The sequence below is a fragment of the Salvelinus sp. IW2-2015 genome, linkage group LG33, assembly GCF_002910315.2.
Source record: "Salvelinus sp. IW2-2015 linkage group LG33, ASM291031v2, whole genome shotgun sequence".
Classification (NCBI taxonomy): Eukaryota; Metazoa; Chordata; class Actinopteri; order Salmoniformes; family Salmonidae; genus Salvelinus; species Salvelinus sp. IW2-2015.
The window spans coordinates 31,165,111-31,181,918 of record NC_036872.1 but is presented as its reverse complement, the minus strand read 5'-3'; the positions used below and the strand labels follow the sequence as shown (position 1 = coordinate 31,181,918).

Below are 16,808 nucleotides of genomic sequence, written 5' to 3'. Positions count from 1 at the left end.
AATAAGGCTTCACTATAAGGCTTCACTATAAGGCTTCACTATAAGGCTTCACTATAAGGCTTCACTATAAGGCTTCACTATAAGGCTTCATAATAAGGCTTCATAATAAGGCTTCACAATAAGGCTTCACAATAAGGCTTCATAATAAGGCTTCACAATAAGGCAAATCCACCACATTGAGAAGCAGGGACAGAAAATAGGAAGAAAATATTTATTTAGCTCCATTGATTTAGCTTCATTGATTAAGCTGAGATAGGACATTTAGTTTGTGTAATGTCTTGCCCTATTTCCAATTCACCTAGAAGCCACACCCTCCCCAAAGTCAGGAGAACTTTCTTTGAAATGTACAGGAGAGAGGCATCAGAACAGTACTCAAATATACAGAAGAGAAGCATAAGAGGAATTGGTATGTGGTATGGCTGGTCACAGGCTGCTGAGCAAACCCCGCTTTAGACTGACAGTACCCCGTCTGTTGGTCCAGCCTTCAAAGATTTCCTGAGACTGTTTGCAGAAATACTTTAGCTCCATGGCCCACAAATGACTGCGGCTGCCTCCTCTCAGCCTATACTGGGAGACTCTGCACGATCTTTCCCTCTCTCTCCACGCTCACCCTACTTCTACCACTCTCTCTCCCTCTCTCAGCTCTCACTCTTTCTCTCTCTCTCTSTCTCCCTTTCTCTGTCTCTCTCTGTCTCTTTCTCTGTACAGTGTTATGTTTCTCCTTGTTTGACCACAGACAGTAAGTTTGAGAATGTGGTTTCTATGGCTACTGTTTAGAAAGAGACTGAAATAAGACTTGAGTCACACACACAAACGAGACGTCTGTATTTTTAGAATTCTTGTATGTTTCTTATAAGAACAAAGGAAATTAATACTTTGACTTTCATCACAATGATAGTTGTGAGCTTTGCTCTCTGTCTGTTGACCAGACAACTGCTGGACAGCAGAGAGAGACAAATCAAAATATCTGGACAGCAGAGAGAGACAAATCAAAATATCTGGACAGCAGAGAGAGACAAATCAAAATAATCTGGACAGCCAGAAAGAAGACATCAAAATATTGGAACAGCAGAGGAGAGACAAATCAAAATATCTGGACAGCAGAAGAGAGCAAATCAAAATTCTGGGACAGCAGAGAGAGACAAATCAAAATCTGGACAGCAGAGAGAAACAGAGGAAAACAGCTGGCAGTAGAGAGAGACAAAGGAAAACAGCAAGGACAACAGAGCGAGAGACCGAAAGGTATAACAGATGGCAGCAGAGAGAGACAAATGGAAACAGCTGGAAGCAAGCACAGAAGATTTAAAGGAAAAGAGCTGGACAGTAGTGAGAGAAACAAAGGAACAGCTGTAAAGCAGAGAGAGCAAAATAGAACAGATGGAGAGTAGAGAGAGAGTAAAAGGAAAACAATTAGACTGCAGAGAGAGAGAGAGATACAGTTGGAGTTGAAAGTTTACATACACCTTAGCCAAATTACATTTAAACTCAGTTTTTCAGCAATTCCTGACATTTAATTCAAGGTAAAATTCCCTGTCTTAGGTCAGTTAGGAATCACACTTCTTTTTAAGAATGTGAAATGTCAGAATTAATAGTAGAGAGAAATTATTTCTTTCAGCTTTTTATTTCTTTCATCACATTCCCAGTGGGTCAGAAGTTTACGTACACTCAATCAGTATTTGGTGGCATTGCCTTTAAAATTATTTAACTTGGGTCCCCAAACGTTTTGGGTAGCTTCCCACAAGCTTCCCACAATAAGTTGGGTGAGTTTTGGCATCCTCTCTAGACGAGCTGGTGTAACTGAGTCAGGTTTGGTAGCCCTCATTGCTCGCAGACACTTTTTTCAGTTTGCCCACAAAATTTCTATAGGATTGAGCAGGGCTTTGTGATGGCCACTCCAATACCTTGACTTTGTTGTCCTTAAGCCATTTTGCCACAACTTTGGAAGTATGCTTTGGGGTCATTTGGTCCATTTTGGAAGACCCATTTGCGACCCAAGCTTTAACTTCCTTGACTGATGTCTTGAGATGTTGCTTCATATATCACTTTTTTTTGTGTTATTACTTTACATTTATTTATTAACTAGGCAAGTCAGTTAAGAACAAATTCTTATTTACAATGATGGCCTAGGGACAGTGGGTTAACTGCCTTGTTCAGGGGCAGAACAATGTAACGCTTGTCGTCGGGAGAAGGAGAGGAGGACCAAGGTGCAGCGTGGTAAGTGTTCATTATTTTAATAAACAACTGAGCACTGAACAAAAACAACAAAAACGACAAAACGAACATCCTGTAAGGTGACGAAAAAACACTGAACAGAAAATAACCCACCCCAACCAAAAGTGGGGAAAAACAGGCTACCTAAGAGTATGGCTCTCTCAATCAGAGACAAGCGATAGACAGTTGCCTCTGATTGAGAACCATACAAGGCCAAACACATCGAAATAGAAAACCTAGACCTACAACATAGAATACCCACCCCAATCACACCCTGACCAAACTAAAAATAGAAACATACAAAAGCAATCTACGGTCAGGGCGTGAAACACAACGTATTTTTTACCCTTGTCATCTCTGGTGTTTTGATCTTGCAACTTCGGTTACAAGTCCACGCTCAAAACACTAGGCGCCCCAAAACATAATTTTCTTACCTCATGATGCCATCTATTTTGTGAAGTCACCAGTCCCCTCCTAGCACAAAGCACCCCCCAACATGATGCTGCCACCCCCGTGCTTCACGGTTGGGATAGTGTGTTCTTCAGCTTGCAAGCCCTCCCCTTTTTCCCTCCAAACATAATAATGGTAATATGGCCAAACAGTTCTATTTTTGTTTCATCAGACCAGAGGACATTTCTCCAAAAAGTACAATCTTTGTCCCCATGTGCAGTTGCAAACCGTAGTCTGGCTTTTTTCTAGCGGTTTTGGAGCAGTGGCTTCTTTCTTGCTGAGCGCCTTTCAGGTTATGTCGATATAGGACTCGTTTTACTGTGATATAGATACTTTTGTACCTGTTTCCTCCAGCATCTTCCACAGGTCCTTTGCTGTTGTTCTGGGATTGATTTGCACTTTTCGCAACAAAGTACGTTCATCTCCTATGCAGCAGAACGCGTCTCCTTCCTGAGCGGTATGACGGCTGCGTGGTCCCACGTGCTATACTTGCGTACTATTGATTTTCTTTGATTTTCTCATGATGTCAAGCAAAGAGGCACTGAGTTTGAAGGTAGGCCTTGAAATACAATCCCACAGGTACAGTCAATTGACTCAAATTATGTCAATTAGTCTATCAGAAGCATCTAAAGCCATGACATAATTTTCTGGAATTTTCCAAGCTGTTTAAAGGCACAGTCAACTTAGTGTATGTAAACTTCTGACCCACTGGAATTGTGATACAGTGAATTATAAGTGAAATAATCTGTCTCTGTAAACAATTGTTGGAAAAATTACTTGTGTCATTGTAACGATCGTCCTAGGAAGAAGGAGTGGACCAAAACGCAGCGTGGTAAGTGTCCATGTTAATATTTATTTTAACTCAGAACACTAAGACGAAATAACAAAAATAGACCAACACGAAACAGTTCTGTCTGGTGCAGACACAGAGACAGAATACAACTACCCACAAACACAGGTGGGAACAGGCTACCTAAGTATGGTTCTCAATCAGAGACAACGATTGATAGCTGCCTCTGATTGGGAACCATACCAGGCCAAACACATAGAAATACAAAACATAGAACAAAACATAGAATGCCCACCCCAACTCACGCCCTGACCAAACCAAAATAGAGACATAAACAAGGAACTAAGGTCAGGGCGTGACAGTCATGCACAACATAGATGTCCTAACTGACTTGCCAAAACTATAGTTTGTTAACCTCTTGACGCTAGGGGTCAGATTATTATTATTTTTTWAAATAACGTTCCCAAGGTAAACTGACTATTTCTCAGGTCCAGATCGTAGAATATGCATATKATTTACAGATTAGGATAGAAAATACTCCAAAGTTTCCAAAACTGTCAAAATATTGTCTGTGAGTATAACAAAACTGAATCTGCAGGCGAAAACCTGAGGAAATCTAACCCGGACGTGATTTTCTTTTTTTTTCTTCTTTTTTTTATCTGTGTTTCCTTGCCCGTCTTTCTTCCATTTAAAGGGGTATCAACCAGATTCCTTTTCCAATGGCTTCCTCAGGCTGTGACCAGGCTTTAGACATAGTTTCAGGCGAGAGGGTTAGCTCTCCATTTTCTTTCTCTCTTTTATTGAATAGGTTACGGTCCGGTTGAAATATTATCGATTATGATTGTTAAAAACAACCTGAGGATTGATTATAAAAAACATTTGACATGTTTCTACAAACATTACGGATACTTTTTGGAATTTTCATCGAACGGAACGAGGCTTTGGTTTTCTGAACATAACGCGCAACCCAAATGCCGTTTTTTTGTTATAAAAGTAATATTTATCGAACAAAAAAAACATTTATTGTGTAACTGGGAGTCTCGTGAGTGCAAACATCCGAAGATTATCAAAGGTAAGCGATTACTTTGATTGCTTTTCTGACTTTCGTGACCATGCTAATTTGGGGCTAGCTGTTCTAGCATTGATTGATACACTCACAAAAGCTTGGATTGCGTTCGCTGCAAAGCATATTTTCAAAATCTGACACGATAGGTGGATTAACAACAAGCTAAGCTGTGTTTTGGTATATTTCACTTGTGATTGCATGATTATAAATACTTGTAGTAATATTTTGCGCCCTGCAATTCAGCGGTTGTTTAGGAAAATGATCCCGCTAAAGGGATCCGTAGCGCAGAGAAGTTAACAAGAAATTTGTGGAGTGGTTGAAAAACAAGTTTTAATGACTCCAACCCAAGTGTATGTAAACTTCCGACTTCAACAGTAAATGAAACAGCTGGACAGCAGAGATAGAAAAAGGAAATTAGCTGGATAGCACAGAGAGAAGCAAAAGAAAACACCTGTAAGGCAGAGAGAGACAAAAGTAAACACCTGTAAAGCAAAGAGAGACAAAGGAAAACAGCTGGACAGTAGAGAGAGAGACAAATGAAAACAGCTGGACAGCAGAGAGAGACAAATGAAAACAGCTGGACAGCAGAGAGAGACAAAGGAAAACACCTGGACAGCAGAGAGAGACAAATGAAAACAGCTGGACAGCAGAGAGAGTTGCAAAGTAAAACAGCTTGACAGCACAAAGAGATACAAAGTAAAACAGATGGATAGAACAGAGAGAGAGACAAAGGAGAACAGCTGCATAGCAGAAAGAGACAAAGAAAAACAACTGGACAGCAGAGAGAGAGAGAGAGACAACGGAAAACAGCTGGATAGCAGAGAGAGTCAAAGGAAAACAGTTGGACAGATGAGCTAGATGAAGGAATAATGCTGGACAGCTGAGAGAGACAAAGGAAAAAAGCTGGATAGCAGATAGAGAGAGAGAGACAACGGAAAACGTGTGGACAGCAGAGAGAGAGAGACAGAGTAAAACAGCTGGACAGCAGAGAGAGAGAGACAGAGTAAAACAGCTGGACAGCAGAGTGAAACAAAGGAATTAAGATGGACAGCAGAGAGAGACAATCAAAAACAACTGGATAGCAGAGAGAGAGTCAAAGGAAAACAGTTGTACAGCAGAGAGAGTCAAAGGAAAACAGCTGGACAGCAGAGAGAGACAATCAAAAACAATTGGACAGCAGAAAGAGTCAAAGGAAAACAGCTGGACAACAGAGAGAGTCAAAGGAAAAGAGCTGGACAACAGAGAGAGACAAAGGAAAACAGCTGGATAGCAGAAAGAGTCAAAGGAAAACAGCTGGACAGCAGAGAGAGACTAAGTAAAACAGTTGGACAGCAGAGAGAGAGAGAGAGACAAAGTAAAACAGTTGGACAGTAGAGAGAGAGAGACTAAGTAAAACAGTTGGACAGTAGAGAGCAGAGAGAGAGACTAAGTAAAACAGTTGGACAGCAGAGAGAGAGAGAGAGCTAAGTAAACAGTTGGATCAGCAGAGAGAGAGAGAGAGACTAAGTAAAACAGTTGGAACAGTAGAGAAAGAGAGAGAGACTAAGTAGAAACAGTTGGACAGCAGAGAGAGAGAGAGCTAAGTAAAACAGTTGGACAGCAGAGAGAGAGAGAGACTAAGTAAAACAGTTGGACAGTAGAGGAGAGAGAGAGACTAAGTAAAACAGTTGGACAGCAGAGAGAGAGAGAGAGACTAAGTAAAACAGTTGGACAGAGAGAGAGAGAGAGAGACTAAGTAAAACAGTTGGACAGCAGAGAGAGAGAGAGAGACTAAGTAAAACAGTTGGACAGCAGAGAGAGAGAGAGAACTAAGTAAAAAGTTGACAGCAGAGAGAGAGAGAGAGACTAAGTAAAAAGTTGACAGCAGAGAGAGAGAGAGACTAAGTAAAACAGTTGGCAGCAGAGAGAGAGAGAGAGAGACTAAGTAACAGTTGGACAGAGGGAGAGAGAGAGACTAAGTAAAACAGTTGGACAGCAGAGAGAGAGGAGACTAAGTAAAACAGTTGACAGCAAGAGAGAGAGAGACTAAGTAAAACAGTTGGACAGAGGGAAGGAGAGAGACTAAGTAAAACAGTTGGACAGCAGAGAGAGAGAGAGACTAAGTAAACAGTTGGACAGCAGAGAGAGAGAGAGAGACTAAGTAAAACAGTTGGACAGCAGAGAGAGAGGAGACTAAGTAAAACAGTTGGACAGAGGAGAGAGAGAGACTAAGTAAAACAGTTGGACAGCAGAGAGAGAGAGAAGACGCTAAGTAAAACATTGGACAGCAGAGAGAGAGAGAGACTAAGTAAAACAGTTGGACAGCAGAGAGAGAGAGAACTAAGTAAAACAGTTGGACAGCAGAGAGAGAGAGACTAAGTAAAAACAGTTGACGCAAGAGAGAGAGAACAGTAAACAGTTGACAGCAGAGAGAAAGACTAAGTAAAACAGTTGCGACAGTGAGAGAGAGAGAGCTAAGTAAAACAGTTGGAAGCAAGAGAGAGAGAGACTAAGTAAACCAGTTGGACGAGCAGAGAGAGAGAGGACTAAGTAAACAAGTTGGACAGCAAGAGAGGAAGAGACTAAGTAAACATTGGACAGCAGTAGAGAGAGAGAGAGTTAAGTAAACAGTTGACAGTAGAGAGAGAGAGAGATACAAGACTAAATTTGACCAGCAGCAGAGAGGAGAGACTAAGTAAAACAGTTGGACAGCAGAGAGAGAGATAAACAGTTTGGACAGCAGAGAGCAGAGACATGAAAACAGCTGGACAACAGAGAGAGACAAATAAAAATCAGCTGGACAGCAGAGAGAGACAAAATAAATCAGCTGGACAGAGAGAGACAAAATAAATCAGCTGGACAGAGAGAGACAAAAATAAATCAGCTGGACAGCAGAGAAAGACAAAGGAAAACAGCTGGACAGCAGAGAGAGACAAAGGAAAACAGCTGGACAGCAGAGAGAGTTACAAAGTAAAACAGCTTGACAGCAGAGAGAGAGTTTAAGGAAAACAGATGGACAACAGAGAGAGAAATACATGAAAACAGCTGGACAGAAGAGAGAGACAAATGAAAACTGCTGGACAGCAGAGAGAGACAAAGGAAAACAGCTGGACATCAGAAAGAGTCAAAGGAAACAGCTGGACAGCAGAGAGAGACAAAGGAAAACAGCTGGACATCAGAAAGAGTCAAAGGAAACAGCTGGACATCAGAGAGAGAGTCAATGGAAAACAGCTGGACATCAGAAAGAGTCAAAGGAAAACAGCTGGACAACAGAGAGAGAGACAAAGTAAAACAGCAGGACAGCACAGAGAGAGTCAATGGAAAACAGCTGGACAGTAGAGAGAGACAAAGGAATATAGCTGGACAACAGTGAAAGAGACAAAGGAGAGAGTTCCATTCTGTACCTGATGATTTACTTTGGTAGAACTATCAAGAGGATATGGAAGAGGATTAACGATGTTCTGTAAAATGACCGGAAGAGTCAGTACATGGCCTTTCTCTCAGTGTTTCCTCCTGTCACATCAGGAATGTCTTTCCTGCAAGGTCTTGTCTCACATTCAGTCAATCGTGTTTGGTTTGCAGTCACTTTTAATGAGCCAAACTGTGTAAATACATGGCCTTGAGGATATGCAGCTGTTGTGATAGTGCATGCGTTTGGGCTAGAGCAAAGAGACATTGAGTGTGCAAAGACATCCATGCATTTGTTAAAACTTCTTTATGATAGGGGGCAGCATTTTCACTTTTGGATGAATTGCGTGCCCATAGTGAACTGCCTCCTACTCTGTCCCAGATGCTAATATATGCATATTATTATTACTATTGGATATAAAACACTCTGAAGTTTCTAAAACTGTTTGAATGATGTCTGTGAGTATAACAGAACTCATATGGCAGGCAAAAACCTGAGTAAAAATCCAAACAGGAAGTTTGGTCAATGTTCAACTCATCGCTGATTCAATTCCCTGTAAGATATGGATCTGTCCTACGCCTTCCACTAGATGTCAACAGTCTGTAGAACATGGAATGAAGCCTCTAGTGTGATGTGGGGCCGGATGGGAGGTGTTTCAGTCATTGGTCTGGCAGAATGCCAGTTCCTGGTCATGCGCTTTCCTCATGATATCACCTTGCGTTCCATAACTTCTACAGACATGAAGGAATGCTCCGGTTGGAACGTTATTGGATATATATGATAACAACATCCTGAAGATTGATTCTCTACTTAGTTTGACCAGTTTATTCGACCTGTTATATAACCTTTTGAAGTTTTCGTCCGAGTTCGCCTGCAGCTGCGCGAGCGTTTGGACATGTGCACTAAACATGCTAGCAAAAGTAGCTACTTAGACATAAGTAATGGACATTATCGAACAAAACAACGATTTATTGTGGAACTAGGATTCCTGGGAGTGCATTCTGATGAAGATGATCAAAGGTAAGGGAATATTTATGATGTKATTTCGTATTTCTGTTGACTCCAACATGGCGGAGAAATTTTGTTATTTTTGAGCGCCGTCTCAGATTATTGCATGGTGTGCTTTTACGTACAGTTTTTTTTTAAATCTGATACAGCGGTTGCATTAAGAACAAGTGTATCTTTAATTATATGTAAAACATGTATCTTTCATCAAAGTTTATGATGAGTATTTCTGTTATTTGACAGAAAATATGTTATTTGCATTTCTGAACATGGCGCCAATGTAAACCGAGATTTGTGGATATAAATATGCACATTATCGAACAAAACTAAAATGTATTGTGTGACATGATGTACTATGAGTGTCATCTGATGAAGATCATCAAAGGTTAGTGATTCATTTTATCTCTATCTCTTTTTGTGACTACTATCTTTTGCTAGGAAAATGGCTGTGTTTTTCTGTGGCTATGTACTGAGCTAACATAATCGTTTGGTGTGCTTTCGCCGTAAATCCTTTTTGAAATTAGACATGTTGGCTGGATTCACAACATGTGTAGCTTTAATTTGGTGTCTTTCATGTGTGATTTCATGAAAGATTGATTTTTATAGTAATATATTTGAATTTGGCGCGCTACATTTGTTCTGGCTTTTGGCCAAGTGGGAAGCTACCGTGCCACATATCCCAGAGAAGTTGTCTAATGGTTCCTAAATGTTTCTTGAACTGACCTACCCATCTCAAACTTAAGTTCTCATTTACAACTGCGACCTGGCTAAGATAAAGCAAAGCAGTGCGACACAAACAACAACACAGAGTTACACATGGAATAAACAAACGTACAGTCAATAACACAATAGAAAAGTCTATATACACTGTGTGCAAATGAGGTAAGAATAGGGAGGTAAGGCAATAAATAGGCCGTAGTGGCGAAATAATTACAATTTAGTAATTAAACACTGGAGTGATAGATGTGCAGAAGATGAATGTGCAAGTAGAGATACAGGGGTGCAAAGGAGAAGAAAAAATATATAACAATATGGGGATGAGGTAGTTGGATGGGCTATTTACAGATGGGCTATGTACAAGTGCAATGATCTGTAAGCTGCTCTGACAGCTGATTCTTAAAGTTAGTGAGGGAGATATGAGTCTCCAGCTTCAGCAATTTTTGCAATTCGTTCCAGTCATTGGCAGCAGGGAACTGGAAGGAAAGGCGGCCAAAGGAGGAATTGGCTTTGAGAGTGACCAGTGAAATATACCTGCTGGAGCGCGTGCTACGAGTGGGTGCTGCTATGGTGACCAGTGAGCTGAGATAAGACGGGGCTTTACCTAGCAAAGAATTATAGATGACCTGGAGACAGGGGGTTTGGTGACAAATATGAAGCGAGGGCCAGCCAATGAGAGCATACAGGTCGCAGTGGTGGGTAGTTTATGGGACTTTGGTGACAAAACGGATGGCACTGTGATAGACTGCATCCAATTTGCTGAGTAGAGTGTTGGAGGCTATTTTGTAAATGACATCGCCCAAGGATCGGTAGGATAGTCAGTTTTACTAGGGTAAGTTTGGTGGCGTGAGTGAAGGAGGCTTTGTTGCGAAATAGAAAGCCGATTCTAGATTTGATTTTGGATTGGAGATGTTTAATAATATGAGTCTGGAAGGAGAGTTTACAGTCTAACCAGACACCTAGGTATTTATAGTTGTCCACATATTCTAGGTCGGAACCGTCCAGGGTGGTGATGCTAGTCGGGCGGGCGGGTGTGGGCAGCGAACGGTTGAAAAGCTTGCATTTGGTTTTACTAGCGTTTAAGAGCAGTTGGAGGCCACGGAAGGAGTGTTGTATGGCATTGAAGCTCGTTTGGACGCTGTCAGGATGCTCTCGAGGGTGCAGCTGTAGAACCTTTTGAGGATCTGAGGACCAATGGCAAATATTTTCCTGTGACATTAACTGAGGCACTTACCCCCTAAAATGGTCAACGGGACAGTATTGTTGGTGGACCGACAGGGTACACACGCAAAAAAAGCTATAAGCATAATGTACATACAGTACCAGTCAACAGTTTMGACACACCTACTCACACCTAAAGGTTTTTCTTTATTTTGACTACATTGTAGAATAATAGTGAAGAACTCAAAACTATGAAATAACACATATGGAATCAAGTAGTAACCAAAAAAGTGTTAAACAAATCAAAATATATTTTTGATTTTAGATTCTTCAAAGTAGCCACCCTTTGCCTCGATGACAGCTTTGCCCACTCTTGGTATTCTCTCATCCAGCTTCATGTAGTCACCTGGAATGCATTTCAGTTAACAGGTATGGCTTGTTAAAAGTTCATTTGTGGAATTTCTTTCGTTCTTAATGCGTTTGAGCCAATCAGTTGTGTTGTGACAAGGTAGGGATGGTATACAGAAGATAGCCCTATTTGGTAAAAGACCAAGTCCATATTATGTCAAGAAAAGCTCAAATAAGCAAAGAGAAACAACAGTCCGTCATTACTTTAAGACATGAAGGTCAGTCAATACGGAAAATTTCAAGAACTTTTAAAGTTTCTTCAAGTGCAGTCTATAAAATATATTATGATTTGTTTTGATGTCTTCACTATTATTCTGAAATGTAGAAAATAGTACAAAATAAAGAAAAACCTTTGAATGAGTAGGTGTGTCCAAACCTTTGACTGGTTCTGTATCTAGGATCTTAAAATAATCCTGCAATAAGAGGACATTTTAATTATTATCTGGATTATAATTAATGGACGTTTTTGAAGTGGTTGATTACATTCGTAAAGGAAAATGAAGTTAAAAAAAGGTGGAAATTGCAATCTTCAGAAAGCCTTTTGAAACCCAAACACACTAAAAGTTTAACATTTCCGAATGTTCTCCTGCAACAGGGTGATCAAATTAAGATCATACATCTGTACCGTAAAAGCTTTACCCAAAGCATTAGAGTATGAGCTGAAGGTGCACAACCACAACATTAACAGTGTCCAGACTAACGGATCATAAATGTAATTTTATTACCTTTTTTTTTACGCGACTGGACCAGTAATATAGTGTGTGCAACTTTCGTCATTTTCTACACCCAGTCTTCAGCCACAACTGAGGGGTCCCAACCCACCATTGCACTAATCCTCCCAGTAAGGGAGGATATGACCATAGGACCAATCTACTATACACTCCTAGAAGAAAGGGTTCCAAAAGGGTTCTGCGGCTGTACCCTTAGGATAACCCTTTTTGCTTCCAGATGGAACCCTTTTAGGTTCCATGTAGAACCAAAAAGGGTTATTTAAAGCAGTGGTTCTCAAATGGTTTTGCCTCGTGACCCACATTGAACCAGGTTGTCCCTGCTGCAACCCAATATTCACATCACGAAAAGGAATCAGCAAAATAAAATCTGGAAAACAATTTTTAATGCTATATCGATAATAATTGTAGCAATTGTATGACAAGGGAATAACATTCCCACCTCTTTCATTGTCAATAATACATTTTTGCCCCTATTCTCGATGAAGAATGTTAATAAATTCACTGGTTTGAGACCAAAAAATCTACCAAAATAGCGCTGCTAATAGCTCTATATTGAAAATACCGTGATTGAAGTAAAATTGTTCAGAGATTAAATTATTTACAAATGTATGTTCATTATAATTTCTACACATGTTCTACCTGGTTTAACCCSTTTAAGTTCAGACTGGAGTATTTCTACATAATTATATCTATTTTAGTTTTACTCAGACACCCTCAGAAAATCTTTTGGGTCGCGACCCACCAGTTGAGAAATGCTGCATTAAAGGGACAGCCGAAGACCCCTTTAGGTTCTAAATAGCAGCTTTTTTTCTAAGAGTGTAGTGTTCCTCAGTAAGGAGGGAGGAACGTAAATGACCAGACCACAGGCAGCCAGCTGTGGGAGGGAAACACTGCCAGATCCAAGCTGCAGGAGAGGCCATGTCACTGACTCCAGAGACACACAGGCAGTAGAGGCACTCTTTCCAAGTATGAAATGATGGGCCTTCATGGTTGTCATTGTGAACAATTCCATCATGGTAAAACACATCACCCTACTCTATGTTTGCATAACACAACTGCCTAGAAAATAGCCCTATAAACCTGCCTTGACCGACAGTAGGACAAGGCCTGGTTTTTCTCTCACTCATTGGTTGTCCTGGTTTTGAGGGTTGATGTGTACAGATGTAGGATCTTCATTTGATCACCCGGTTGTAGGACATTTTTAACTTGTAGTACATTTGAGGTTTAAAAAGGCTGCTGCATTTTGTAATTTCCACTTTGAAATTTCCAGCTTGATTTTCCCTTACGAAAAATTGATCAACCCCTACAAAAATATCCATGATTTATAATCCACATTTTGATTCACATTTCCTGTTGCCTTTGGATTATTTTCCTGCTGCAGCAAACTGGCTCAAATTAAGATGCTACATCTGTAGCTTGGCATGGAGTGGGAGTAAGCCCAGGCGATAGCACACGGGCATGCCTCTGGAATGCAATAAGCCACAGCGTGGTTACTGTTACCAAGCGAACACCCTGCAACCTCTGATTCCAGCACACTCCTGGGAGAGTAAATAAAGACCAGATAAGGTGAAATGGGCTCATCCTGTACAGCACTTCGAGATATTAGCTGATGTACGAAGGGCTATATAAAATAAACTTGATTTGATTTGATCCAAACAGAAAGGATAAAGACAATACTACCAATCATGATAATGTACAGCACTATCTCTGGTGAGCTGGATTTGGTGTGCAAGGATTTGAAAGGACTAGCAGTTGATGATGTTCTCATATAAAATGCACAAGTTGTATTCCATAATAATGTCACAGGACGTTGGAATTTTTGGATGGTACAGTGGTCCCATTTCTTCTTTGTTTCTGTTTTCAAGCGCTGCAGTCAAACCAAACCCAACGCTTTTTCAATGGAGGAGTTGGTTGCCCCAAGGCACTACAAGGAATGAGTAGTTGAACATTCAGTGCCATTATTTCAGGACATTATCTTTTGTGAAATGCATATCTCCTCACGCTGTCCTGATGGAAAATAATGATACCTCTGAAGCCATGTAAAGATCCCACTCACATAATAATTTGACAAGACCTTGAAAATGACTCTGCCTGTAGTCCAACTTCTTATCTTCTGCATTTGTGCAAAAGAGAGCAGATGTCATGAAAGTACTCTTAAAATGTAATTTTTTGGTCTGTTTGTGTTCGTGGTTGGAATCATTATGGTGAGCTGTTGTGTGATCCCTCATCACACAGTCCCCACCTCCCCTCCCCATGTGTCCCAGTAAGGAGTGGAAGGCCACAGACTCACTCTGTGTTACAACAGACAGGAGGCAACTTACCCCAAACCCTTTTGGCCTGCAATCCAAAGTCCAGCAGAAGCAGTAAACAGAGCTAAAGCAGTTCCACATGGCTTCTGTATTTAACACACACACACACACACACGCACGCACGCGGACACAGACACACACACACACGCACACACACGCACGCACGCGGACACACACACACACACACACACACACACACACGCACGCGGACACACACACACACACACGCACACACACGCACGCACGCGGACACACACACACACACACACACACAGAGACCTATGTTATTACAGCCTACCCTCGCTCTGGCTGGCACCTCACACTCAAACACACTTCTTCTCAGATACCCACAGGTGAGAAGGAGGAGGAGGAGGAGGAGAAGGAGGAGGAGGAAATAGTGAGGCTTAGAGAAGGCAGGCTGGGTCTGTTGGCAGAATTTAGGGGATTTAGAATGCACCACAAAGGCCTTTGTAAAAATCTGAGCCCATTCTGTCCTAATTGGTTTTGGTCGTTCTGAGTAGAGCTCTTTGTTTGTTTTTTCTCAATATCCATGTTTGTTTCCTTAGGTTCTCTGAAAGTACATTAAATGCACTTTGAATGAGGAACAAACTTTTTTGTTCATCCTTTCATGTTCTATGTCGTTGAATGTTATTGGTGTAATAGGACACCTTGTCAGCTTGTGGAAGGTAGTTTAAGGATTACAGGTAGGAATGTGCATTGATCCCTACAGGGACTCTGTATCTGTATTCTATATGCAGATCCCTGCTGAGTCAGGCTGAATGTTTGAATGGGCCTCTCTCTTACTTACATTCCTTACTGGAGGATCTGATCTGCAACCATCCACCTGGTTTTGTCTTTTGGGACAGAAATCATAACTGATTGAGGAAAACATGTAGAGGAAACAGCCTCCAGTCCATAACCCAGACAGATATGGAGCACAGGCGGCTGGTGGCACCTTAATTGACCCAGCATATGCATCACACGGGAATGATTTTTTTGTTGTTGAAAGTTACATATCTTGAAAACTTGATTGCTGACAAGCAAAACATTTTGGGACTATGACAGCAATGGACGAATGAAACAAATACCAAAATATAGTTTTTGGGTGGAGTTTTCCTTGAAGTGTTTTACACTTAGCACACAGCAACTAGAAGCCCACCCCTACTCTCTTGAGACTACTTCATCAACTTGGCTGGAGAGAACAGCAGGTTTTCTAGATAGAGATATGCAGTAGACTGCAGGATTCCCTAGAGCAGCACAGCACTAACTTCAGTGGATGAGTGAATGGCAATGTTTGCCCTCCAATGGTCACTGGTTCGATTTGCTACTAATTTATCTAGAACAGAACAGGATCAAAACGAATCAGGAACAGTGAAGAGCAGAACTCCTGGGAAGAACATTCAGCTTATTTTACTCATTCTTGGAGAACATACCCCTCCTCCCTCTCCCTCTTCTTCTCTTTTGCATGTTGGTTTAGAGATGGAGAGAGAGGCACACCCCGGTGCAGTTTGGGCTTGTTAGGTCATACATACACTTGACATACCAGTGTTTCCCCTAGGATTCTTTTCAGCAGTAGGGTTTTTTAATTAAGGCCCTCCTCTTGGCCGCAGAGACAAAATGTTGCTTATTTTAAAGCTCATTTCCTGCAATTATACACATTTTGATTGCCTTAAATTCTACAAATGTTGCCATGGTGTATGCCTTGTACTTATGCTATCTGAGTGTCTCAAACATTATAACAAAATCAATGGGGGCCCCATGCCATGACGTTTCTGGAATTTTAGAATCTAGTTTTTATTTTGGTGATAGTTAGTTCTCAAAGATGATCTTATTTAAAAATATACAGCTCCATTATCTTTTCTACATACTTTATATATGGTTTTAGTCGTTTAAGTTTACACTGAAATAGCTTTACCCCCCCCAAAAAAAGAAACAATTATTTTGCAGTGGCTGCCAAGATTTTGCAGCAGCGGAAACACTGCACACACACGTTGCACTCTCCCTGCAGATAATGAATAATCAACTCAGACGTTAAAGACGTAATAGCCCTGCAGAGGAGAGCAGAGAAGAGAAGAGAGAGAGAGGAGAGGAGAGAGAGAGAGAGAGGAGAGAGAGAGAGAGAGAGGAGAGAGAGAGAGAGAGAGAAGAGAGGAGAGAGAGAGGAAGACGAGAGTAGAGAGAGGAGAGAAGAGGAGAGAGAGAAGAGAGGACGAGAAGATGGAGAGAGACGTAAGAGAGAGAGAGCGAGAAGGAGACAGAAAAGAGATGAGAGAGAGAGAGAGAGAGGAGAGAGTAGATGAGAGGAGAGAATGAGAGAGGAGAGAGAGAGGAGAGAGAGAAGAGAGAGAGGACGAGGAGGTGGTTGTGTGTGTGTGGTGTGGTGTGTGGTGTGTGTGTGTGTGTGTGTGTGTGTGATGTGTGTGTGTGTGTGTGTGTGTGTTGTGTGTGTGTGCTGCGTGTGTGTGCTGTGTGTAGGGGAGAGGGGAGGGGGGGGGGCGTTGGGCGTGATTCTGCACCGGTAGGGAATATGTAGGGTCGATACTGTGAGAGACAAAACACGTGTGCCATATAT

The 16,808-nt window shown here is 41.4% G+C and overlaps 1 protein-coding gene across 1 annotated transcript in view; it reads left to right on the top strand.

Annotated features, from left to right (window-relative positions):
* adamts12 (ADAM metallopeptidase with thrombospondin type 1 motif, 12) overlaps positions 1–16,808 on the top strand; it is a 54,985-nt gene that overhangs the window by 7,333 nt on the left and 30,844 nt on the right.